The sequence below is a fragment of the Streptopelia decaocto genome, assembly GCF_964273445.1.
Source record: "Streptopelia decaocto genome assembly, chromosome: 3".
Taxonomy (NCBI): Eukaryota; Metazoa; Chordata; class Aves; order Columbiformes; family Columbidae; genus Streptopelia; species Streptopelia decaocto.
The window spans coordinates 53,253,445-53,280,140 of record NC_138656.1 but is presented as its reverse complement, the minus strand read 5'-3'; the positions used below and the strand labels follow the sequence as shown (position 1 = coordinate 53,280,140).

The following is a 26,696-nucleotide window of genomic DNA, read 5'->3' as shown; positions in this document are numbered from 1 at the left end:
TTCTTTAAACCAGAGGACACCAGTCAATATTCTCACCAGCTACATTTTGCATGGTAGCCTACAGCACTCAGCAGAAAGGAGACAACTAGGATTTGGCATCCTTATCAACTTCCTTGTTGAAGTCTCTCCTACATGCATGGTCTGCACACCCACCCCACCCCAGGTAATTCTCATGTAGGGCCTCCTGCATCCCATCTGTTAGCCTGAGTTACTGCATAGTTCAAACTGAAAAACAAGGGTTTGGGGTCAAAAGTGGAAGGAGGAAGAAAGAGCATGTGTTTACAGCCCAGTGCCACAGTTTTAGGCAGAGGTGTTGTCCCCATGCTGTCAGTGCATTTCACTCAGAGGTGGTGCAGGAGGCATGAGTGCTCCAAAATGAGATTCACAACAAAATCACCATAAGCAAATGAGAAATCCTGTGTCTCATTCACATTTCAGTGCCTACTGACAGTGTGGGAGAGCAAAACCTGCTGCTGTGGTGTGAATTGGTGTGCCTTCGGATGGAGAGGCAGGTAAGGAACCAGGCTGTGTGTTTTGCAGGCTGCATGGCTGCAGTTAGGCACCTGAGTTCCACTTTAAACCAAACCAAAGCACTTCAGTGTTGACAGTTAATCTTTATCAACCATTTGCTGATAAAACCTGAGTCCAACAGAAATTAAAGAGAAGCTTTATGGCTGTGGACTACCTGACTTTTCTATCCACCTCAAACTCCCTAGCCTCTGCAGCTTGCCTGTTGGTAAAGGAGCAGTAACACCCTAGCAGAGTTTATGTAACTGCTACTCAATATCACATTAAGCTTCCTCCATCTGACATGTAAAACTTCCACCTGCTCAGTCACCCAAGTCCTGACTTGAACTAACAACTCTTGATCCTATGGTGCTATATTTGCTCCCAGCAGGCTGATAACAAAGTGTACAGAGGAGCGCCTGATCCAATTTATGCTATAGCCTGAGACAGTACTTGTTTTACACTGGCTGTTATCACCTAACAGCAGGATCAGTCTAAGTTCGTTGTTCTTTAGAGAAGAAGGAAACCGCAAATACAGTGAGACATCCATGTACCATGGTGTTTTAGAATGTCAGAGAGCCACTACTGTATCATTAACTATAATTTTAAGCTTTGAAAATGCTGTCAATGAGTCTTGGTATTTTGTCATCACTGTACTATTTGTAAAAATCTGTTTCTCTCCATTGGCTTCTTCTTTCATCTCTGTGGTTGGCAGCCTTATTATTTGTTTTTCTGTCTAATGGAAATTCTACAACTACTGGTAGAAAGTGAAGCGTTCCTACGAAAAACACATGATTCCCGTGCTGTACCATCCCCCCACTTTAAATACCTCTTTCTTTCTGTTTAAAAACTAATACTTTACAATGGAAATGAGTACTGTTTTCCCTCCCCCCACCATTTGTTCCAAAGGCAGCAGGAGATTTCAAAAAGTTTTTTCTCTCTAAACTTACCAGTGAGATAATTCTGAGTCACTGTGAAAAGTTTGTTTCTGTCCACCCCCTTCTCTTTTGGAGAGAGACATTTTCACAAATCTCCTGTTATCAGGCAGTGCTGAGAGCAGAGCAACTATGGAGTCTCTAAAATGCCAGCAAATATTATTTGAGTTTGCAGTGATAAAGTGGAGGAATAACCAAAAGATTGTAGCATGCTTTAAAGATTCAATCTTGCTCTTCGTTTGAGGATTGCCTTTGCCTCATCCACATTAAAAAAAAAAATAAAAAAGGCCAGCAAGTACAGAATAAGCCTCTGTATTCCACTAGAGCAAAAGAAAGCAGCTCATAGGTTTTCTGTTTAAGCAATTTTGTAAAGCTCTGGTTATCAGTGAAATTTCCAAACTTCTAAATCTGGCAGTTTTTGTTGCTACCTTTATGCTCATCTCCAATTTGCCCCCCAGCCCCGCCCCCTACCACATGCTCTGTTCCTGCTGCTGTGTGCAGAATCAGCTTTCTGGATGTTTCCTCACAAAATACAACACAGCCCAACTTACCACCTGCAAATAGCTCCATCTGCTCCAAAACAATTTGTGTATAAAGAGAAATAAAGAGAGAAAGAGCTTGCTAGCTCTTCACCTTGCTAGAGGGAGGTCACTGGTAGTACTTGCTCCTTCTCTATAATGCTCTGGGAAGCCAATTCAGTGAATCAGTGAGGTATTTCCTTCACACTGTTCCCTGAAATACTATTGGCTTTATGGTTCCCTTCTTTTCCCAGTTGTCTGGCCATGTTAGGACAGGAGATTAGAGTCAGAAGGATTTAAATGCAGCATTGGCGGGGCAGAGATACTCTAACATACAGGAGAAACATTTCTGGGGCTGTTGCATTGATGAAGGAGACTTTTCACATTCTTTCATTCCTGGTAGAGGTCAGTTTTAGCTGACTTCTCTACTAGACACATTCCTGGCCACAGACCAGAAGATCCACAAGGAAAGTTGACCACGGCACTGGTGCTGAATTCAGCATATCCTTATGGAAACAAGGCCTTCAGATGACCAGGGCCACCTAGTTGGTGAATTCAGGTTTGGGTTAGGTGGAAGCAGCAGTGGAGATGCTCAGCTGCACAATGGCAGCTGTCCTGGGCAGGTGGTAGCAGAACTTAAAGTGTGTACTAAAAAATAGAAATTCCTAGGGCTCCTCAGGTACTAAAAACCAATCTTCTATTCCCAAAGTCCTTCTGCCCCAGTTCTCAGGAAGCATACAAAGGACGGGCAAATAGGATTAAAACAAGTAATACGTAAAGAAATCCCAGCTTATTCTATTGATATTAGGAAGGACTTCATAAAGAAAGATTTTATCTTGTTAGAACAAGAGTTTTGTGCCAAAGTTACTTCTAAACTGTGATAGGTATCTATATCCCCTACTGAGTGTGCGTCTGTAACCGAAGGCCAGAATGAGCATTTAAGAGAGAAAAAAAAGAAATGCCACAGTGTGAAAAAAGAGATGGAAGAACTAGAAAGAGAGTTTGCTTTCAGTTTCTAGAGGCACAAAGAAACTAAGTGCTCTGCATGAACAACCCCATCAGTATCTTAAAAAGTTTAGGAGAAGGGCATTCTTTTTGTGCGCATGACCTTTTCACGAGCATGGCAAATAAAATAAATAAGAATAGGCCAAATCCAGAGGTGAGTTTATATTTAAACACAAAGTTTATGTTCAAGTTTCTAGGAGAAGAGTTGGAACAATGTGGAATAAGCTTGGAGCTTCTCATTCTCTTAAGATCAAATTGCATAGTATTTTTAGACTTCAATACTGTACATGTTTTGACCCAGAATGTAGTTAAAGTCTTCTTTTGTTTTGGATCTATTGTGATTTGTTAGCACTTGACATTCTATAAACTGCGGCTGGCATATACTTTCATGCTTTCATAGACATAAACCCAGAATCCAAGTGGAGCTGGTTTTGTTTGTTTGTTTGTTTTTGTTGTGGTGGGGTTTTTGTTTGTTTGTTTTTGTTCCCCCCCCCCCAGTAAACACAGATTTATAATGTGCCAAAACCTCTACAGATTCCCTCAATCAGAAGTTAAGGGGGAGGCTTTCAAAACATTCTAGGATTTTTTTATTTGAGACACCTCATAGCTTTTTGTGCAGGCATTCCTTCCCAGCAAATGGCACAAGAGCTAGCATGCTGAACAAATAAATATACAAAGGCTACTGAATGTATAACTCTTTCCCGCCAAGCAACCTACTTCTACGTTGCATGCACACACTGCAGGTTTAAATTGCAGGCATAATTTAATTCCCTCGAAGCAACCCAAACCAAACCAAACCAAACCAAACCAAACCAAACCAAACCAAACCAAACCAAACCAAACCAAACCAAACCTAGTAAGGATTCAGAAAAAATGTTATTGAGATATGGCAACTTGTTTTATGTGGGAGATTACTGAAGATCGAAAATGTCCAAAAATTATTTCTACTGTTGAAACATCTGTTTAGACCTCACCTTAATGTTCATGAGAGGCTCGTGTTTATCTGGGCCCCTCCATAAGGAAAGACATGAAGATTGCTGATGAGAAACACCAAGTTCACGTTCTTGTGATTTTCTGACTTGTAGCAAGTTTCGTGGGGTGAACACGACTTGATAAGGCAAATAGTCTTGTTCAATAAGGTAAGTTTTTTTCCTCATCTTAAATACCTAAAGCAGGCTTTGTGTCTTTAAAAGTGGAAAAAGCAAACAGCTCTCATGAAAGAGTTGCTTTGGAAATGCTAATGTACTTCAGACTTCACTTAAAATGTTACAAAGCTGCACCTCTCAGTCTCAAAAATCAAGCTACCTTTTTCATAAGTAGCCATCTCTGAAGCACATAAACACATCCAAGGAATTAAAACCACCTGCCAGTTACCGTAAGTGGACTGGTTCAATATAACTGGAAGATTCATTTTTGTTGGATAAAAATTACATACTTTTGGGCTCCCAAGGTCCACACCAGCAGTCTTCAGCTTAAAAAAAAAAAAGGGCAGGAAGGAAGGAGATAGAAGCACCCTTACCACAGTATTTCACAACACTGTATTTGTACGCAAGGTTCATAGCAAGTCCAAGTCCTGTGGTAGGGGGTGAGTTGCAGCTTGTTCTGCACCCGCAGCAAAAGCCACTAAAGACCACTTCCCCCTGCGTGTGCCCGCAGCCAGGCCAGCTGCTTCTCCTGCCGTGAGCCCTGTCCCAGCTTGTGTGAGAAGAGAGGTGAATGGGTTCAGTCTCTATTTCCACTGCTCCTCTTCAGGCGATATGAAGGCTGAATATCTTAATTAAGTTTTTCTCAGGTTTTATGTCAGATCTTGGCTTCTTTTTTTCAATACTCCCTTGGATCCAGGTCCTTTGGAAAAAAACATTGTTTACAAACAGAATTAAATCTTTGGAAGAGATATTTCAATAGAGCTTAAAACACACATGGTTAGAAGAATCTGACCCAGAATTTCATGTTTCATGTGGAACTGATAAAAGGGGACTGCTTTTGCCTTTTCCTGCCTCTATGAAAGTGGCATTAGGGATGCATTAGATGTGAAGAGGTGTTGTAGATCCTTTGCTACCTAAAGCATATTCAGCATCTCCTCTTTCTCCAAGGAGAGCAGTACTATTCCCTCCTCATGTCCACCTGTTTGGATGGGGGACATCACTGAGAGGGCAGGAGTGGCTGGCAGAGGAAATTCTCTCTTACAGCACTCAGACAATGCAATACACCCTGTGATTGCCTTTGGGAGGATGGCTGTATGCACTGGAATCCCTTAGCATTTAGGGTTTGTCTTTACATTTTCCCATGAAACCAGAACTGAAAGAAGCCCCAGTTATCAGGAACCTTTCCAAGTTGACTTTATGGTCTAGTAACTCAGACCATTTCTGTGGGACTTGAAAAACATTAGCAATACATCAGGTGATACAGGTATATAGATAAAACCTACACTTTTACTTATCTCTATATTTACTCTTATACTGCAAACTTTGCAGAGTAAGAACTGGTAACGGCCTGCCATAGTGAAACAACCATTTGGAAAAAATGGTAGCATGGTTAAGGGCAATAAGGATATAAAATTAAACCCATTTTTTCACCTGTCAGCTAAGAGAAAATACTGCCACTAGCATCTGGGGACAGATTTCTCATCTCCTTTGCCATGTTAGTGTTGTTCAGTGATTTCTCCCACTACTTTATTTACATAAGTTTTCTATTCTCTCACCTGGTGTATTTCCCAAGGCTCAAGCTTTTTATTCTTCCTTTAACCAACAAAAATATTCAAGTTATTTTCATTTTCCATTCTCTTTCTGTTTGTCTTCTGTTCACAACTTCATTTCTTGCTGCTGCATTTTCCGCTTCCCATTTCTGTATCTCAGTTCCTGGCCTTTGTTTCTGTCTCATCTTAGTCTATGAACTTGGCTTATTTTCCTTCTCTCACCCCTTGTTTTCACAGTCTCTCTTCTTGATCTTAGTGCAGTCCTGTGTCACTACAAATAGCCTGCTAAACTCGCAGTAGCTGTGTGGTTTTGCATGAGGGTACGTGCGCACACACACATTTTGTTGCTTAACTAACTGCCTTGGGCTATCTTGGGGGTCTCCTCCATTCTCCATGACTAATTCAACCGCACAGTCATTTTGGGACTCTTAAATGTGCTAAGGAGGCTGGTTCTGAAAGTGCCCATAGTAAAAAACTCCTTCAGATTTTCTCCTTCCACAGAATGCAGTTTTTGCCTGTCAGAGTTGTCTTTAAATCTTTGAGTGCCCAAACGGCCTGCTCCCTGATCTCCTGTACTTTGCTGGCAGAAGTTTCTCCCCAAACTCTAACTGCACGTGCTACCAACATTTAAAGGAATGTGTGTAAAACACACACTTGCTCCCCAGCTGAGATTTTCTGGGGTTTCTGATCTGTGCGGACTAAGCAGTAGCTGTGAAATAGTCTAGTCTGTAGTTCACATCAGTTCTCGCTCTCTCTGAAATCCTCCAAGTAATCTCTTTGGTTTTGCCCACCTGCGGTCTCGCTGTGTCTTCAAGCCTTGGACTCCTTGGGAAAGGCTGCGCAGCGCCTGGCCACAACCAGCTCCGAAACCCCAGGGGCTCCCCAGACATCTCTGCAGCCAGAGCATCCCTACTGCTATGATTACAAATGCCCGTCACTATTTTGTCACCACATTCATCTCAGATATTCAGAAATGAAGGCCGCCACGAGAAGAACTGCCAGGCCTCAGTTCAGTCCTTTGAACACAGCGTTAATACAGCCTGGTTTGAGTGAGAGGTGGATCTAGTCCTTAATCAGGCAGTGAGTGCAGTAGTATGGCTAAGTATAGTAACCACTTCATTTACAGTACAGTGACCCAATAATTATGCAAGATAATACTGTATGCACTTAGCTGGCCTGTGCCATTCAGAGCACTTGCCAATAATACACGAGCACATTTCATTATCTCCTTCCCCAGCTCATGGCTCTTTATAAACAGTCTGTTTTCTCTCGAGATCACTGGAGCTATGACACGGAGGACTGTCTAGGTATATTTAACCCTGCAGATCATTCCAACGTGCTTCTTTAAAATAAGATCATATTGTTTTCCCTGCTTTCCATTTTTGAAAGGCTAAGCTTTGGCCAGAGGGTACTCTACATATCTGGCTGCAAACAGACTTCTTGGAGCCAAGCAATGCAGTGCCTTGACTAATTTCAGCATTCACTTAAGCTAAATTATTTATGATACTCTCTGCATAGGCCTTTCTCTGTTGTTGTTGTTTTAATGTTGTAATCTCAGCCAGAATAAAAGGATAATTTGCATGCGTTTTCAGCTACTGCAGTAGTTCACACATGGCTCTGAAGACTGACGCCAACTACAATAAATTCAAAGTTTGAACTGAGTGGCCAGAAAAGGGAAATTTTGACATGCCAGTAAATCATGTCCGTAATGGTGAGAAAGCTTAACATTTTTACGTAAGCAGCTGAAACAACATCAGAAACATTTTCCAATGATACAGTTATTCACTTATATCAAAAGCTCATCACCTTTGCTGCAGCAACATAAATCTGCATGATGTGAAGCTGAGAATGGTCTGTTTTCATGTCCAAGCTGGTACTATGAGTCCAAGTTCATCACCAGCAGAGCGCAGCTCCATCATCCTGAGAATGTAAAACATCACACAGACAGAGGGAAGAAATATAACTATGTTTTTAAGCAGCCTTCTAGCTTCCAGCAGGCACAAGGCACAGGAGATAAGAAACAAAATAAAAGTTACGAGGGAATGCAGAACAGAGAGGTACCCCTGCTCCACTGGCTGGTGGCTTGCCAAAGAAAACAACAGAAACAGGGATTAGAGCTTGCGACGTGCGCATTAGAGCAGGACTACCTATTCCCTGCCTTTTCTCCTCTGAAAAGCTGCCATGTGAGGAGAAACATTCCTTTTATTATTTATGGGGACAGCCACTCTTGTTTATTATGCTCATGTTACTATGCTACATGCCAAGTACAAGCCCTCTTTTTCAGAGAGAGGTTTTTCTTTATACAGAGGGGAAAAAAAAAAAAAGAAAATAAGAAAGAGGAGAGGAGAGGAGAGGAGAGGAGAGGAGAGGAGAGGAGAGGAGAGGAGAGGAGAGGAGAGGAGAGGAGAGGAGAGGAGAGGAGAGGAGAGGAGAGGAGAGGAGAGGAGAGGAGAGGAGAGAAAGGAAAGAAAAGAAGGAAAGGAAAGGAGAAGAAAGAAGAGAGGAGAGGAGAGGAGAGGAGAGGAGAGGAGAGGAGAGGAGAGGAGAGGAGAGGAGAGGAGAGGAGAGGAGAGGAGAGGAGAGGAGAGGAGAGGAGAGGAGAGGAGAGGAGAGGAGAGGAGAGGAGAGGAGAGGAGAGGAGAGGAGAGGAGAGGAGAGGAGAGGAGAGGAGAGGAGAGGAGAGGAGAGGAGAGGAGAGGAGAGGAGAGGAGAGGAGAGGAGAGGAGAGGAGAGGAGAGGAGAGAAGAGAAGAGAAGAGAAGAGAAGAGAAGAGAAGAGAAGAGAAGAGAAGAGAAGAGAAGAGAAGAGAAGAGAAGAGAAGAGAAGAGAAGAGAAGAGAAGAGAAGAGAAGAGAAGAGAAGAGAAGAGAAGAGAAGAGAAGAGAAGAGAAGAGAAGAGAGAAAAGAACCCGCCTGTTTGCAGAATTAGTGGGGAAATTAAAGCCAGCGTAGAGAAAGGAGCTCTTTCTACAGGGCTGTGATTCTGCTTGGGAAGGCGGCAGGAGCGGAGCGCAGCAGTGCCCCGAGAGCGCGGTGCTGGCAGGAGCTGGCAGCAGGGATCTGCCTGGGAGCGTACCCGCTGCCCCGGCACTGCCCGGCGCATGGAGCCCCTGCAGCCCCTGCAGCCCCAGGAGCCGGGAACTCGCAGCAGCAGAAAGATGGAACAACCGATAATCTGAACATCAGCCCTTGTGCAGTTTGTAGGAGGTGGATATTTCCCCTCCCCCCCACCTCAGGTTTGGAACAATGTTGATAGGAAGTAAAGAAAAACAAGTTTGTTCCTTCCCCCGCCCCCCCCCCGCTTTTTTTTTTTTTTTTTTTTTTTGCAAGGCAGCTGAAGGACAGCTGACCTATTTTCTGAGTTCTACAGCACAGGAGGCTCCCCAGCACCTGATCACTTCTTTGTGCCTGTCCCCTGAAGCATATTTAATACTCAAAGACCTGGCCCCACTCAGTGATTGCAAAGGAGGAAACTCTCAGCTGCTCTTGGACTGCAGCCTTCATACTGAATGTGGGCAAGGATTTGAAGCAATCTACCAAATGCAAAGCAAATCCCAAAGCAGAGGGAAGGGAAACCAGGCAACAGTTCTTTCTGTGGTAGATGGCAATGGATTTACTGCCTGGCAGTTCACAAACTGCCTACAGCTGGGGGAAATTGCTAGTTCAATTCTCCCATGTTTAATGTGATTACTGGTTCTAGTTCATAGGCTTAATTTCATTCCATTGAATTCTTCTCCACTAACAAAAACAAAACAATCAAACAGAAAGAAGCACAATAAAAATCTCTTCCAAAAATACAGAATACAAAATGCATTTTTCAAACTAGGAACCTTCATTCATTTTGTCTTCAGAAGATTTTTTTTTTTCTTTTGAACCAAATTATACACAGAAAAAAATTATTCTGGAAAATGAATATGCCGTGTTATACGGAAGGAAGAGGACTCTTTCTCCTTTCTCGCTTGAGTTTTTATAAAAGACCCTGACTGATGCCCCTGGAGTGTATAATCTAGGAATTAAATATTTGGATTTGGGAAAAGCAGAAAGACAATAGATTTGCAAGGGTCACATGAAAACCTGACTTAGATAGTGAGAGGGTACAGATCTACCCAGCCAGCAGAGAGGGATAAGTGTGAAGCTCCAGACTTCAGCATCGTAGCTCCCACACAGAGGTTTGGTTCTGCCAGAAAGGGATAAGAGGGTGAACACAAGGACTCCTATCTCACACCTCATCTTTCAGATTTTAGCCTTAAAATACAGGCTACAGCAACGTAGTTCCGTTTTAGAAACCACTTGTTGCTTCACTATGGCCTTACAACAAGAGGCTGAGCAAACATTTTCCTGTTTATCAGCAACACAAATACTATGTGACAACAGGAATACTTCAGGTAGAATCTTTTTTTTCTTTATCTGCATGATCGAAGTTACAGGACAACTTGTAAAGCCAAAAGAAACATACCATAAAAAAATCTATTCCAACAAATTGTGTTTTTCATGGTATGAGGCTAATATAAACACTGTAAGCAAATTTTACCAGTTTACCCTTGCTTGCAGTAAGTGGTTGTGCTTACTTTGATTTCATCCTTAATACAGTATAAATAGTTGTTGCAGATAATGTATTTAGTACCTTCCCAAGGCAGGTGTCTCCACATTATTGAATCAAAAAGAATGATAACTTTCTGTGCTCTTTCAGTCTTGTCTTACTGAGTTTTGCAGATATGATTTCTTACATGGACTGAACATGGATGTTTTATTTTTCATTTTTCTCATAAAGAGGCAGAAATCATAGTGATATTATAAACAAAACATCTGATATATGGCAACTCAATACTAGTTCCTGTATTATCCTCTGAGTCCACTGCAGAATATGTTTTGCCCGTGAATTTTACTACTTTTAAAATTTATCTTCTCTGTCACCAAAACTGTCCATTTAACTTAATTTACATCTGCTCTGCAACTAATACAGTATTTAAGCATTTCTAATCATGCTTGCCAATGATTGTCTCACTGTCTCTAATTTGTTAATTAGCATTTGTTGCATATCTGATTATATTTTATTCATTGTTGGCTTAATTTACATTGAACAAGCCACAAACAGTTCTTACTAGTTATTATCAGTTTAGCTCTTTACAGGATAAATGTTATGCCATTGTTGACATAAAACTACAGTTAATAACTCACTTTAGTGCCTTCAGCCTCACCACCAAGGCAGTCGTGGAGTTATTCTCCTGCTGTTGGTATCCTTGACTGCATGGCCCGGACCAAGCCAGACATTATCTGGCAGGTTTAGGGATGAATTATGTTCCAGAGCTCTCTTTTGCATCATCATCATCTTCTTTCATCCCCTCACTGTCTTCACCTAATGAATGTCAAACCAACTCCATTAGCTTCAGGGAAATTACTTTTATTAATAGCGGGAGACGGATGGGCTTAGTGAGCTCTATTTCCTGCCACATCCCGACAGGCATGTCTCACTCCAGTGCCCTACAGCCTTATTTTCTTTACTCCTGCATTTTCTCCTACTTCAGGATTACTTCTGGCTTTTTTGCCTTGTTGTTGGTTCAGGTGCTACCAGCTGAGCCCTCCCAGTCCTGCCCAGAGCTTCTTTTGCTGCAAAGCCACTGATTCCCTCTGTGCTACTCAGTCCTGAACATTTCCACCTGCATTCCTTCCACTCGACAAGTTTATAACACTTTTTAGCTACTGTCTTCCAATAGAAGGTGTCTGCAGCCTCTTAATACCTTCCTTCCAACTTCAGTGTGTTTATAAAAAAAATAAAAATACAAATTTAATTTCTGGTGTACTATTTGAGATTATTTTCCCTCCAAGTGACTAGACCTTCTCACATAGAAGTAGTGAGTAGGCAAGGAAATCCCTTCTCCCAGCCTCAGTGGACATGATGTCTTCCCTCCTTCCACCATCAATCCTCTCTCAAACCCTCCATGCTCTCAAAATAGTACAAGATCACACACTTCTCTCCTTCTCAAAGCTCTCCTAAACCCTCCAAACCTTGTCCACTGCTGTAACTGCTTATCTAACTCCCCTCTTTTTTGTTTTGTTTTGTTTTGTTTAGGCTTCAAACCTAGATGAGCTCTTGCCTTCACAAATCCTTTCTCCTGTCAAGGGCCCCATGCTCCCCCTTCGGTGACCCCTGCTGAAGCCTTCAATACGGAAGAAACACACCCAGGCTCCCATCCCGGTGGCTGTACCTTGTCCTGCCAGCCCAGGGCCATCTACCTGGAGTGGGGGTGACATGCCATCACAGTCTGAAGGTGCAGGATAAGCCTTCTCCAGAATCCAGTTACTGGCCACTCCTGGAGGATGAACAAAAGCCTTTCTTTTGGCTGAGGAATACCCCTTCCTCTTCTTAGAAAGATGGATATACCAGTGCCCACAGCATGCAGATCTGAGCCCCCCCAACTGTTTTTGCCTGCGGTTGTTCTAAATCCCCCCACTTGTGTTTGCTCACAATACATACCCCAAAGCTCAGAACAATTTTATTGTGTTGCTCTCCCTGGCTTTAGGTCCATTGACTGTGTGCTGGGAGAGCAAGGTCTTGGTGGGAGAACTGGTATCAACTTGTCGGTTTCTAAATCATGCTGCAAAGTGTAGTTATGATTGTCCTGGGGAGGCTCTGGGCACCACTACAGTGCTAATAAATGGTCGGTAATAATAAAAATAAAGGAACAAACTAAAAACAAATAGCAGCAGCAGCAGCTGGCAAGAGCCAAGAGACAGGAATGTTTTCCTTTCTTTGACTTTTTATTAAAGTTAGTAAAAAATTTGTATATGAGAAATCTTTTCCAACAGAAAATGCCTCTTTTTTTTTCCCCAGAGTAAAAACTCACCAACAGAAACACAAAAGTTTCTACAACACCATAGTCAAATTTACTCTGCAGTTATGTTCATTTACTGAAACAAACCATTGTAGGCAAATGCTAACATTTGATAGGAGTTCAGAGAGAACTCATTAAAAATGTTTAATAAAAATGATGGAAATGCTGAAGAAACATAGAAAATGAATAATTTTGCATACTATCACACAGATCCAGTTGCACAATTTCTGCTCAAAAATTGCAGTCTATTTGAATATATTGAATACATAAGTGTGTGTGCATGTATTCTTCTATGTGTATAAATACATACAAATACCTTTATGTATTTAACTGTTTCACAGCCTTACAAAAATGTCATGACCCCCTCAGGTGCTGACATTTGCTGCCCTTGCTCTGAGGCAAAGTATCTGGACAGACAGTCCCTGCTAAGTACTCGCCCCATGGCTATCAAGGGGTATACAGGACCCGAATGGGTTGTTATTTGTCAAAAGTTCATCTGTCTCGAAATTGAAGTAGGAAATGCTTTGATATACTGAAACAAAAACTACTATTTTTTCGCCCCGTTTCTGGAAGTGCCTCAGCCTCCTTTGCCGAGGAGCTTTCTTGCAGCAGGCCCCTGTGAGGGCCTCGGCCTGCTGCAGTGGGGCTTTCGCTCCTCGAGTGCAATAGGTCACCAGCTTTAAAAAGTTTCACGTTTCCACCTTGAGTGGAGCTATAACTTTTCCTTGTTGTAAATAATGTCATTGTAATTTTGGTGTAAATTAAAGACCCTGATGATTAGTTTGTTATATTTGTTCTGCAACACCGAAGGAAAGAAAGAACCTGGTAAGGAAAACAGGTATCCAATGAATCACTCTTCTGTTGATTGAATGAGGTTACTATTATTTGTAAAGGCTTTAAAAAACATGACCTGGGCTTCTGTGTTTAATTCTATTATTGCTGAGACTTCTGGTCAACATAATGCAATGTTAAGGCTGGCTGATTCTTTGGCAAACTTAGTTCTTATAAGTGGTGTTCACTTTCTGTTGGCAATTGTTGGATGTTACTTAGCTCACATAATCAGTGCTGCCTTGGACAGTATGAATATCTGTACCAGTCGGTCTGATCCAGTATCCTATTTCCTATCATGGACCATAGCGGATGCTTAGAGACAGAGCAGAAGCAGTATGGACAGGGTGATCCTTTTTTCTGATATACATTTCCAGCTTCCAGCCATCAGCACATAGAGGATTTCTGGAGCCAGAGATGGCATCTGGATTGTTGCATTAATAGGTCTTGATTGAGCTATTCCTTATAAATTGCCTAATATTTTCTTACAAATTAATTTATTCTTTTGGCTGCCATGTCATCCTGCATGATGAATTCCACAGCATAATTGTTCTCTGTGTGTATTGACTTAAACCTGTTGCCTGATCATTCAGATGACACCTAGCTTTTCTGATATAAGATGTAATGAAGAAGTGCTTCCTTTGTACCTTTTCCCTGCTTTCTTTGTTTTACAGCTATCACATCTCCTCACTGTTATCTCTGTTTTCAAGCTAAAAATGTCAAACTCTTTAGTTGCCCCTCACATTCCACACCACTGAGCATCTCTTCTCTCTTTCCTGACTTTTCTCTCATTTGACCAGCACTTTCTGAGACAGGGGAAAAGAACTGCCTGCAATAACCGCAGTGTAGGTAGATGATAAATTTCCGTGGTGAAACAACGACGTTTCCTCTTTAACTCTCCTTTCCTTTCTGAGAGAATTTTTTCACTCTTTCTGAGTCTAATGCAACTGTTTTCAGAGGATTAGCCACAGTCATTCCAAGGTCCCCTTCCTAAGGAGCAGTAAGTAATTTAGTACCCAGCATTCTACAGTGGTAGCTAATTTTTCTTGTTCCCTGTGTCCCCTGGTTTGTATTTCTCATCACTGAATTTCATCTGCCACTTTACCCCATCTTTTCACATCTTTGCACCCTGTATGTGAAAGAGTTAGTTCTGAATGCATAGAATAGGAAAGAACAAATATTACATGCATTTCTGATGTATGCATGTATGCATCATGTCTTTTACTTATATCTAACTCTATTTGAACAATGTACTCCCCCTTTGCTAATAAAGCTATGCTCATCTCTCACTGACATCCACAAATCAGAAGGAATTGCTATGTTTCGTAGCAGCATAGACTGCACAATATAGTACAAATTCTACCATGAATACTTTGCTGTTTGTTCTGTCTGGAAAGTAACCTGTTCTTTGAATATCTTTACTGATGTTTTATTGATAGGACGGAAAATGTCTAGTACATGATGATTAACATTTGTCAGTTAGTTTTCCATAACCATGTTCCATCTGAAACAGGTAAGACTTGGACATGTTATCATAGCCAAATAACGTATTTTAGCACCATCTTAGAGCTATGAGATCTATATAAAGCTAAACTCTTTTTTATTCCATATTTTTAAAACATTTAGTGTTGGATTCCTGTTCCATGTGATGTCAAACAAGAACAGTAATAATTTATTCCTTGGGAACTGACCAGTTCAACTAGTAGGGCAATGAAGATGATTAAGGGAGTGGAGCATCTCCCTTATGAGGAAAGGCTGAGGGAGCTGGGTCTCTTTAGCCTGGAGAAGAGGAGACTGAGGGGTGACCTCATTAATGTTTACAGATATATAAAGGGTGTCAGGAGGATGGAGCCAGGCTCTTCTCTGTGACAACCAATGGTAGGACAAGGGGTAATGGGTACAAGCTGGAACACAAAAGGTTCCACTTAAACGTGAGAAGAAACTTCTTCTCAGTGAAGGTGACAGAGCACTGGAACAGCCTGCCCAGGGAGGTTGTGGAGTCTCCTTCTCTGGAGACATTCAAATCCCACCTGGACACCTTCCTGTGTAACCTCATCTAGGTGTTCCTGCTCCAGCAGGGGGATTGGACTAGATGATCTTTGGAGGTCCCTTCCAATCCCCAACATTCTGTGATTCTGTGCATGGACTTCACACTGTTTGAATGCTTTCACACTAGGCTGCAATCAGCACATAAATCTCAAAGCACCCCTAGGTGACTACTTCAGCTTGTCTCTAAGCCTTCTTTGAAAGGTCTTCTCCAGAAAAATCCCACATGACCAATTTTCCTGTTGCCACTTATACATTTTAAGATATACCATGTTTTCTACCAAAGCACTCTTTCTAGTTTTATTCTGTCCTTGTCTTTCCTTTGTGTGTCCCTATGGGATAACTTAACTCTTATTCAGATTCCTGCACACCAACAAAAAAACGTTACTAAAGCGAAAAAGGAAACATTAAATTTGTAACAGGAGGACATCAAGACAGTAAAAACAAAAACTCAACCAAAACTAGGAGTAAAATTCTAGTAGAGAATAAAATCCAGTTAAGTGAACTACTTCCCAATTAACTTCCCACTTTTATTAGAACACAAATGTGACAAATATTCAAATCTACTGGATCTTTGGGAGTTCCTGTGGCTGAAGGACATAAGCTCATACCTCTGCAGTGGGTGTGTTACCTCCCTGGCTCTTTCAACGCATGCCCCTTTAGAGCTGTGCTGCTTCCCTAATACCCATTTGCAGCACCTGACTGTTTTCTGCACAGCTACAGTGAAATGACACGTTTCACACTTACTCTACACCTCTTGCCTTATGTCTGTTTTTTGACCCTTGTAGGCATCTGTGAGAAAAGAAGTGTGATCTCAGCTGCCATCACTTAAGAATTTGGGAGACAAATGAACATGACCTGGAAAACTTGTTTCAAAAAATCACCCACTTTCTTTGTTACACATTATGAAAATACCAACAAAATATTTTAAAAAGTAATCCCAGAACTAGTGGCTATGGATAAATGCAAGTTAAGACGACTGGCGGCAACCACCAGGGCTGGAGGTGTATGCAAAGTGTCAGTGTCTGAGGGCTGGGATCCCTGGGTGCCGAGTTTTGGGGAAATCCCTCCCACAGGCACAGACCAGCTCCTCCTTAGCAGTTACCAAGCAGCAGATATGGTCTTTTGCCTAGGGAAACCACGCTGCCACATATACTAAACATATATTTTAAAAAGGGCTTTTTAAGGCTATACCCTCATTTTTGAACAGTTAAAGCATGAGACTAAGGGATAGGACCTAATTATAATAATTATTATCTGATGATGCATGGTTTAGTTTCTTGTAACCATTTCTTTGAACAAGAGCCTCTGAGACTGTATTTGAAAGACTTTCTCATTGAGTAATTTGTCAGGAGATCAGGTTATATCAGAGACTTTGAACTCAAAAAAGTTATACATAAAAGAAAAGAGAGTTTCATGGCCACAATTATGCTACACGGGACCTAGAGGAAACCTGGGCCAAAGGTAGCAGCACATCATGGATGCCGCCACCTCGCTCCAGGGCAGACAAACCCTGAGCAGTGTGAATTTGAGCTGCTCTTTAGTACTTGGCTGTAGAATTATAACCTGGAGTTATGGTTATTACACTGTTTGTACATGACAAGAAGATATGTTTTGTGCCTTTACAGCCTTTGATGAAAGGCTCTCAAAGCAATTTATGAACATTGAGTTTCCAGGGAGCCCAGTAAAATTCCTGTTAAAGAGTTTTGGAGATGGATGAAGCAATGTGCTGTAAGTTTAAAGTGCTCATTCATCAACACACAAGTAATTTAGCAGCACAGGCCCAAAGCCCAGAAGCTTTTCTGATGCTTGGTAAGCCCATAATAAATGCTACAAAATGACAAATGACAAAAGGGTTCCCAAGGCAGGGCCCAGGAGCTGATAAGGCAAGAATTGCCTTCCAGCCTCCTATCTCCTGTTTACTTCAATCTGATCACTGGGCAGCATTCTTTCCAGTGGAAGGAATAAAGTGGGAATCTCCTTCTTTCCTTCCTTCTGGAGGGCTGGGCTCCATTTCTGGGCAGAGCATGAGGGTTTACCTTATCAGGAGAAATTCCCCTGCAGCACAGCCTGACAAACAGCTCAGCCACAGGCACCATGCGTTCGTGCGCCGCAGCGAGAGGACGAGCTGGCAGAAGGCACACTACTGTGCAGCATCTTGGGGACAGATAATATTGTAATGACAACGTGATCAAATCTGAATGGTCTGGGAGCTTTAATGGGTTGTAATGGAGCTCTCTTATTCAGAGGTTGCACGGTCTGAATGGTTTGGAGCATTCCCCAGAACATCAACCTGTGCCAGGCACACAACGCAAGTTTTAAAATCTCTGAAAAGTGCTTCCCGTGTCGAAGTTGCTGACCAGGGTTTCCCACTCTGTTGTTTGAATGCAGGAAGGGAAGGTAGCTTCTGATGATAGCAGGAATAAGTCTTGACCTTATGAAGAATTGTTTTTCTCAGAGCTGTCAGGAAATCCTAGCAAAGGCATCAGCAGCATGGCGCCTTGGAAAGGCCCAAGGCAAAGGACGTGCTGCTGCAGTGTTCATGCAGTACCAGCCCCTTGCAGTGTGGGAGGTACTGGTGGCCGAGTGCCTGGGGACAGCAGGAGGATAGGAAGGCTCTCACCAGCTGAGGAACAGCCCATGGCCTTGGGGACCTGTGGCCAGATCTGCTGCACTGACACACTGCCTTGTCACCTGGGTGAATCTGGTTAGCAGCTGTGGCATTAGTGTTATGGGCACCTGTCCAGTTCACCTGGCACCATTGTTGACAGTGTCCCCAGGGAAAAATGGAAATAAAGGTGCCTTGAAGATTTATTTCTCCTTTTCCCTTGAGCTGAAGCCCTGCAAGGTCCAAATATCTGCTGGAAGGGCAGCCCAGTGAAGCTTCTCTCACAGCGTCACTTGCTATATATGGCCTGGGGATGGCCAAAGGATTTCAGTCTCTCTCTGGCTCCTTTAATAAACATTACTTCCAATGCAACAATTTAAAAGAAAAATTTCTGGAGCACAGGCTCATTTTATTGAGGAGGAACAACATGCTCAAATGGAAGCAAAGTCCCCAGATGCACTCTGCATGCAGTAGGTCCAGATGGTTTGCTTGATTGCTCTCTAGCCATAATCTATAAGAACTTTTTCTCAGCTGGGAGGAAACTCTCCTGCTGGAAGCTCTGGCCTTCAGCATCAGCACTGGAAGAGCCCCTGCCTGCATCACACCATGCTGCAGTGTCACATCTGTCCATCCTGCATCTAAATAAGTCCCTGTATCAACAACTGTGTCCCAGTCAGAAAGGAAGGATGTTTTGGTTTACTAAAATGCATACATATTTTACTGCTCTGTGTATTTTTTTGTGGAAGTGGAGACTAAGTTTTCATCTCTATTTGAGATTGTGCAAAGATTGTACTCAGTTTCAGCAGGATTCTCTGGGCTTATGTAACACTGCTAATAAATAACTAGGCACATTTGGAAGGACAAATAACAGCAGTTTTCCTTTTAGCTTATAGAGCCATATCTGTCAGGCAGGATCTTTTCCAAATACATACCATTTTGTCTACAGGTGGGATGCTCTGTACGAACAGTGACAACTGCATATTCCTAATACCTTTTGCAAAAGTCTCCAGTATCATCTGTTAAAAATGCGTCTGGAAAATCCACCTTAAAAAAAGCACACCAATGAAATGGCCTGCCAAACTGCAGCTTCCCGATCCTTCCATTATAAAGAAATGTGCTTATGGTGCAATTTATGTAGGCTCTATATTCCAGCAAAAATACATCAAGTGGTATCAGGTTACTAGAATCAGTCCTAAAGCAACTGTTTCCTCGAGGGGGAGGGAAAAAAAGAAGCAGCAGCTTATTTCACATTCAGTAAATCGTGACACAGAGCTCTCTCGGGGAAGTAGCTGGAACATGAGAAATGAGGGGTTTTATTCTTATGAACACCTAATATGGTAACTAAAAGCAGAGGAAACACCCCCTTTCAAAACTAAACCATAATCAATTTTCCAGCAAGGACAGTGTCTCCAGACAGCAGTGTATCTGCTACAGCAAAACAACACCACCACCCCTCCCTCTTCTGAGAAATTTCCTGAAAAAACATTGTTATCTCTACATCTTCAAATGCTGTGAAATGCCTTGTTTGAAGAGTTTGATGACCAAAATGCTTTGACCCTCTGTTTGAGGTCAAAGAGGCTTCCTGAAAGATCTAATACTGCAACCTCCCACTCACTACAGATAAGCTTGTGTTCCTTCTTCCAGCAGAAACTCACATTTCAAAGACGTGATTTGAAATAAAAATAAATAAAGGGTTTTCATCTTTTACTGAACTGCTTAGGTTTTAGGTTTGGTTTTTTTTTTTGGTAAGGGAAGCAAATAATAGCAGAAGCCAATGCAGCTGCTATAGAGGGTGGGTTGGTTGGTTGTTTTTTAAAGAAGCTACGTAGATGCATGAAACAAAACTAACCCACATGTTCAATCGGTAGGAGTTAGAATAATTTCACTAGAATCCACAATCATACATTCATCAGCTAAAACCACCAATTGTTATGCAGGATTTTTTCCCTTATTTTTCCCCACTTATCTGGAGCAGAAACAGCAAACACAGAAGGAAACTTGAGCCCAGACAGTTCCTTATTTTAGAGGCTAGCCTGACTACTAGAAGAAGACTTCTGCAAAAAGTGGAAGCGACCTATTTAATGACTGTGACTCATTTTCCTCTGTCTTTAGACTGGTAGTTAGCTGCCATGCACCCGTTCCCCTCATCCCAGTGGAAGAGATCTTGTTTTGCTGAGCATATGTGTGTAACTTTAACTGTGAAGCATTGCAAAATGTGCCCCAGAGACAAGGGCGAGCCTTAAGTACCTGGATCTACATAAAACTTCAGCTTTACAGGAGTCTTGGCAAGCAGTAACTCTGTAGTTACACAGCTGAGTATTATATTGTCTTACAGGGTAAATTCAGGCAGGCATATGCTTGTTGAGAACATTTTAAAAAATGAGATCTGCAGAAGATACTGGCTCTTCTACTTTCTCAGCTGATGTGATCACCTGCTCCCATTGCTTGACTTCTTGAGCCATAAGAACAAGGCAATCCTGAAGAGGTGCCACCCATGTGAGGTATTCCGCTTACATACTGTCAAAACCAATTAAATTTTTAGAGCTGATGCTACATTATGAGTTTGGATAAGTGCGAGTAAGAGTGTGACACTGAGTATTTGGTCTTTTAAGTTTCTTTTTGGAAAATGCGAACAAAGCTGCATCTTGCTTGTGCTATCCAAGCTTGCCTGTGACTTTCATTCACGTAGCCGTGAGATCCTAAACATGCCGTTTAGTTTCCGTGCACTTCATAGTAATCCTCTCATGAATAGTCACTATGCATGCAGGGGAAGAGATTAAAAACCAAATGGTTGACTCATGCCAATCTAAAGACCGGCATGCTGCAGACTCATTAAGGAATAGCTCTGTGAGCTCCCCACATGCATACCTGCCCTTTCTGGGACTGCAGGCTGCCATTGTGACTGGCAGCTGGGTACCGTGCTCTCCCCTCACACCCAGGCCTTCCACCCAGTATAAACCATCAGGAACCCAGCATCTCCCTGGCCTGAGCAGGTCTTTGTCTTGCCACCACAGCCACTGGTGGTGTGGCACCTCTTCTGGTGAGCTCTGCAGCCACAGATCTGTAATTGCTGGTGGACTCGGGGATGGCCCTGGGCTCTCCTTCACACAGCTGTCTGTGGTTTGGAGTGGAGTGGCCACAGTATCTGCACCATTTTCTATGCACACAGTCCTTTTAAAAGCGGGAGAAGAGAAAGGTATTTGTATAGTTTTCTCTCCCTGTCCATCTAGTAACCATTGCTTTAAATAGGTACTGTTAGAGTCTTTGATTGTTTAGTTTCATAATGCCAGTTTAAAAATAGGTAAGAGCCAAAACTAGGTGTTAGAACATCCTTGTGACAAACAGTGGCATTCCATGGCATTAAACTGAATGAACTAAGTCTTCGAGAAACATCTGTGTGCCTCTTGCAGTTTTCCATTAAAAAGAAAAAACACCTATGAGCAAAGCTACTTTCTTATGTTAACAAATTTTTACCAAATAATTTCTTTCCTACATGCAGTTTACCTTTCTAGAAGAGTCTATGTACAATGTAGATTGAAACTTCTTATGGTTTTAAAAATGTTACTACAAAACAACATCTTATCCTATGGTAAAATCATTCCTCCATTTCAGTTTCTCTTTCCGCCACTGTTTGAGGCTTCTCTCTCTCTTGTAGCTTTTCTTACCTTCTCTCCTGTAGCCGGTTCTGAAGATTTTCATTGTTCTGTCCTTCTGTGACAACCACCAAAATCTCCTCTATGGGCCAGTTCTTCCATCATGCCATGTGCAATTTATATGGTATTAAGCATTAAAGCTGAAGAGAAAAAAAAAAGAACACAACACAAACCAACAAAGAAATCAACCCTAGAAACTCAGCCAGAGACTTCTCTTTACGTGGTGTTCTTTCACCACACATGTACAACGCCAAGCTGGTCTTAAAATAAACCTCCTTCAACAGTTTATATCCTCCAACCTGCCCCCTGCCCTTGCCAAATAGTTCCCCTCTTATCAGCCCCTTTCATTTTTCAGGTGAGTTTTTTAGATACTGTATAATCCTGCAAGGACATAGTGGGCAAGAAAGAATCCAGTTTCCAAACGCTTTCATTTCTGCTTTGTGTCAGTCTGTTTTAAAATATATGAGATCTAATTCCTATTAAAACAAAACTCATGTTCGAGTTTAAAAGCTCTTTTACAGTCTTGGGAGTGCCCAACTTAAGAAAAAAAAAGAGTTTGGCAGGTCTGCCTCAATGTTCTAGTCAACTTGGAGCCCCATCACACCACCTTAGGTTGTAAAGAACACACTCATTTCAGCAGGAACAAGAAATAAGCATATTGAAATGCCATGCTTTCTCAAGATGCCTTGCAATAGTGTGACAGATACCTATGTCCTGCCTTCAAAGATCTGGGTGTTATTTTCAATTGGGGAAGATACATTTGCTTCCTCTAGTGGAACAGAGACAGAATCTGGCCCAAAACTTGCAGAATTACAGAGACACAACACTGTAGAAAGCACAGATCAACCTTTTTGTCTGCCTTTACTTGCATGATTCTTGCTGATCTTTGCTGGCATATGGAATTTATAGGTGGCTGTATTACAGTGGAGAATCAGAATAAGCTGCATAGGAAAAAAGGTCATAGGAAGAACCACAGAAATATCAGACAGACTTCTCATTTTTAATTGGCAGCAGCATATTCAGTTCAAACAATGGCCAGGAGTCTTTCATTTGTTAACTGAAAAGAATTTATCTTTTTAATGCACACCCATTAAGGCACAGCGTAAACGTAAAACCCAGAATACTGTAGGTTGGAAGGGACCTCTGGACCACCCAACCGCTGCTGTGCGAAGGAGGAATAACTTTCAGGTTTCTCAAAGCTTCATCCTGTTAAATTCAGAAAACCTTAAAGGATGCAGCTTGTTTCAGTCAGGAGTTCCCTGTTCCCAAGCCAGTCCCCTGTCAGGACTGCTCATTCCCTTGCCCATCGGAATGGGCCATTCTGGTACTCCAAGGAAGCTCTTGAAGATCAAAAGAACATCCTTCTGCTGCTCTGTGGCAGCCTCCCACAGTATCCTGAAGCAATGGAATCTGCTCTCCCATAGTCCAGGATTATCACCCTGAAATTTGCTTTCCTTTCTCTCCTTGGGAACTTAAATTTTATCGTTCAATGGTCACAGTAGTGTCAAATTGTGATGTAAATGCAGTTTGTCAGGTAAACAGCAGAACAGTCAGAATATCAGCTTAAGAGCAAATAATTTCCAAACAAATCTTTATAATACAAATATGAAGCTCAGAAGTGAAGCCAAAATGAGATGCCAGTGAGAGAGACTGGTGGACATCTTCCTATTACTCATCATACTAGTTTTTCCTTGCAAGTTTTACCCAGCAATGAAATAGTTAACTTTACTAAACTGTACATTGCTGCATGACTTAAGCAATAACATGCCATTAAGATGAATAGCAAAAGTTCAGATCTTTGAAGATCTTGCTCCGCCAGCCTGTGGACACCTTTGTATTGCTTATCTTTGGCTGACATTTTCAAAACCATCCTCACAGCCATTTGAGGGCCAGTAGGATGTTTGTAAACTATTAAAGGCAGTGGATAGGGCACAAAGGGGCAGCACACGCTGCCCACACAGTATGCGTCCACATGATTTGTACACTTTTCTTGGGTCTTATACGCACTTGCTCCTCTCTTCATCTTCTGTATCTTTTTATAAATGCTGTAAGAACCCTTTGTACAGATAGAACAGCAGAAAAGCAATGCTTAGAATGGACAGGGCATTATCTCACTTGTTAAAAAAAAACAAAACAAACAACCCACAACAAAACACACGTGATAACGTACGTACATGCATGTATGCTTGTATATGTATGCTCACTAAAATTTAGTTTACCAGTTCTTGTTTTTCTTCCTTTCCATCCCTGCCTTCTTGACATCCAGGAAGAAATGGCCAATAACAATAGTTCAGAAACCAGCAAGCATGAATTTACGAATAGAAGTTCATTGCTGTGCTATTTTGTCAATTATTAGTACTTCATTTTACATACCATCCATAACATCCCCAAACAAGAATCTGATTGACTGAATATGTTTTGGCTTTAGCTAATAATAACTATTCTATTTTAGAGACATTAACCATTGCTGCTAGAGTGTGGTCGTAATGAGGAGTTTGTGTTTGAGGAAATCAAGGTCTTGATTTTATCATGGCAAGGAGTTACATCCAAAAAACTTTTAATCTTTTATTTAGTCTGCCAGACAAGGTGTTGCTGTATTTAGGCAGCCAAGCAAAGAAACATCTAGCATTTCAAGTTACTTCTGATGTGTATACCACGTGTAAATGAGAATATTGTGATACAGCAAATAAAAGCACAAGAAATTCCCATAGCATGAACATCCAGAAAAATATTGACAGCTCAGCCTTTCAGGCTTCCTCTCAAAATGGATGAAAAGCAGCCTGTCAAGCAGCAGCTAAGTAGACCACCAGTTCTTTTTCTGTCTCTTCAGACTGTGGCTGAGATCTTAAAAGTTATTCAGCCACTTGACACACATCTCAACAGCTTTGCAGATCTGGGCCTTGGTTTCTTTTGTCAGGGTTATGCAGATCTTTTTAAAGTTCCCTCTACTCAGGGGTCCTATCTTTTTTTCTTTTCTTTCTTTCTTTTCCTTTTAGAGTTAATTAGTATTACGTTTATCACAGCAGCATTTAGGTGAGTCAGTGCAGAGTGCTACTGACTTTACAGATACAGGCTGTCCTTGTTCCTTCATCCAGCCTGTGACTGATAGTGCTGCTCCTGCACCCCTTTCGAGTCCCATGGTAGTGGTGGATAGATTGAAAGCCCTGACTTTAATGAGGTGTCAGCTACCCCCACAACCCACTCCTGTCAATGCCATAATCAGGACCTGTCTTACTCCCAGCAGCTCACAAAGTACTTCATCTATATCATCGACTCTCATCTGCTGCATTGCTCATAATGTAAGCTTTCGAATCTATTAATGTAATGTGATCCTTTTAGCAATTGCTATTGCTTTTAAAACCAATTTGTTCCGCGCTCAAAGGCCTCTAAGCTCCCATAATACTAGGATTGGTGCCTGCACACTAAACTCTGCTTGCTGACAGAGGTCTCAAAAAACTATCTGGTTACACTTCAGGCTGTTGTAGAAACAGCAAAAAAAAGAAAAAGAGAGGGACAGATTTTAACTACACTTGCTAGTCTTTCAAAATTGCAAAAATCCCCTCTGTTGTAAGTTAATGATGAGCAGTTCCTCATATGCTCATGCAGCTTAATGGCTGTTTAGAAGCTCCTTCTTATCACAACCCAGTGTAAAATGCTGATCTTGCACAGCAGTTCTGAAAACAGAAAGTAGAAACCAGTGGTTTTAAAATATTTTAAATACACTTAATACATCATTACAGTGTTTGTTGGATGAATTTGAATTAAACAACGAAGGAGGTAAAATATCTCCACTCCCTGAGCACTTTAATCTCCCTTAATAGTATAAGAGTTCAGAGAAACAAAGGCTTACACAAAGCCCATCTGCCTCTCAGCCCCTTCTCCAAGTACTGTGGAACACCCTAGCCAGTTTAAATTATGTTTGAGAGTGTAGCAGCCTCTTAAAGATGATTTTGTAGAAATCTACAAGGGAAGAAGAAGGAGGAAAGAGAGAGATGCCCAAAACAGTGCCCTTCCCAAGTACTTCCACAGTATCTGAATGAGCTGAGCAGGACACACCTGGAGATGATGGTCAGAACCAGCTGAGAGTCCAGACCAAAAGACAATACCACGGCCATGAGACAGGTCTGAGGTCAAGCTGGAAATTCAATCCGTAGGTTAGGGTTAAGATCAAGTTTATTGATGGCTGGGGAGGTCCACAACAACAAAGCTGTGCTGAAGTCTAGCCAGGATGTCAATCTGTAGGTTGAGGTCTGGGTCAACAAGGCCTGTGGCAAAACAAAGACAGACAAGCTGGAAAGCATCAGAACTCCAACACAGCTCAGCCAAGGACTAACAGCCCTAGGCCGGGCTTAAATGGGGATTCTGGGCTCATGGGTGTGGGTAGAAGCCCCAGCTGAGGCTGATCAAGGCCATTAATGCTTATTAGTGCACTCAGAGGACTGACATACACTGACTTGATAAAGAAGATATCTGAATCTACTCAGCAGTTACAAAGAGCTACTGACAATATCCCAGAAATAACATACATACTTTATTCTGGCCCAGAGGCTGGTGTGGCTCAGCTAAAACCGCGCACCGAGGACGGCTTGCTGCAGGGCTGGGAGCTGCATTTTGTTGTTCACGCTCTTATTGCTGTCCTTGCATTTCCCCTGTAAAAACATATTGGGAAAAATGGGGCTAATGTCTTGTTTGCTTGAACACTTCCTGATACCCACCAGAATCTTAATTGAGAAAAACAAAGCAAAAGTCAGTATCAAAGGGCCAATGTGCTGAAAACACACACACACACGACATACACATGCAGTTACTCCTTCTTTATTGAACTTAAATCTATAAATGTAGATATTATATGAGGCAAAGCAAATAAATGTCTCTTCTTGGGACTGCTTTTCTACTGCTTGATATCTACTGAAAGGGTAAGAATTGTATTAGTACTTTGAGGGCGATTATGCCAGCCAGCTGATGATAGGAAAGCGGCTATGTTAAAGCTTTTGCTAGGCCACTGAGCTTTCCCAATGTGTTCTCCAGAAACATGAGCAAATTCAGGCTGAGCTGAATTGCTGATTCAG

At 41.9% G+C, this 26,696-nt stretch overlaps 1 long non-coding RNA gene across 4 annotated transcripts in view; it reads right to left on the bottom strand.

Moving 5' to 3' along the window:
* Positions 1 to 22,167, bottom strand: part of LOC309438195 — a 34,932-nt gene extending 12,765 nt beyond the window's left edge. Inside the window, exons 1-3 of one of the 4 annotated variants that reach the window (XR_014183725.1) lie at positions 21,640 to 22,167; positions 7,467 to 7,580; positions 3,940 to 4,810 (exon numbers count right to left, since the gene is read on the bottom strand). This is a non-coding gene — a long non-coding RNA (uncharacterized lncRNA). Of the gene's footprint in view, positions 1 to 3,796; positions 4,811 to 7,466; positions 7,581 to 21,639 lie in introns of those variants that run through there. The other 3 variants (XR_014183726.1, XR_014183727.1, XR_014183728.1) reach the window with 3 other exon arrangements.
* Positions 22,168 to 26,696: the final 4,529 nt, after the last annotated feature.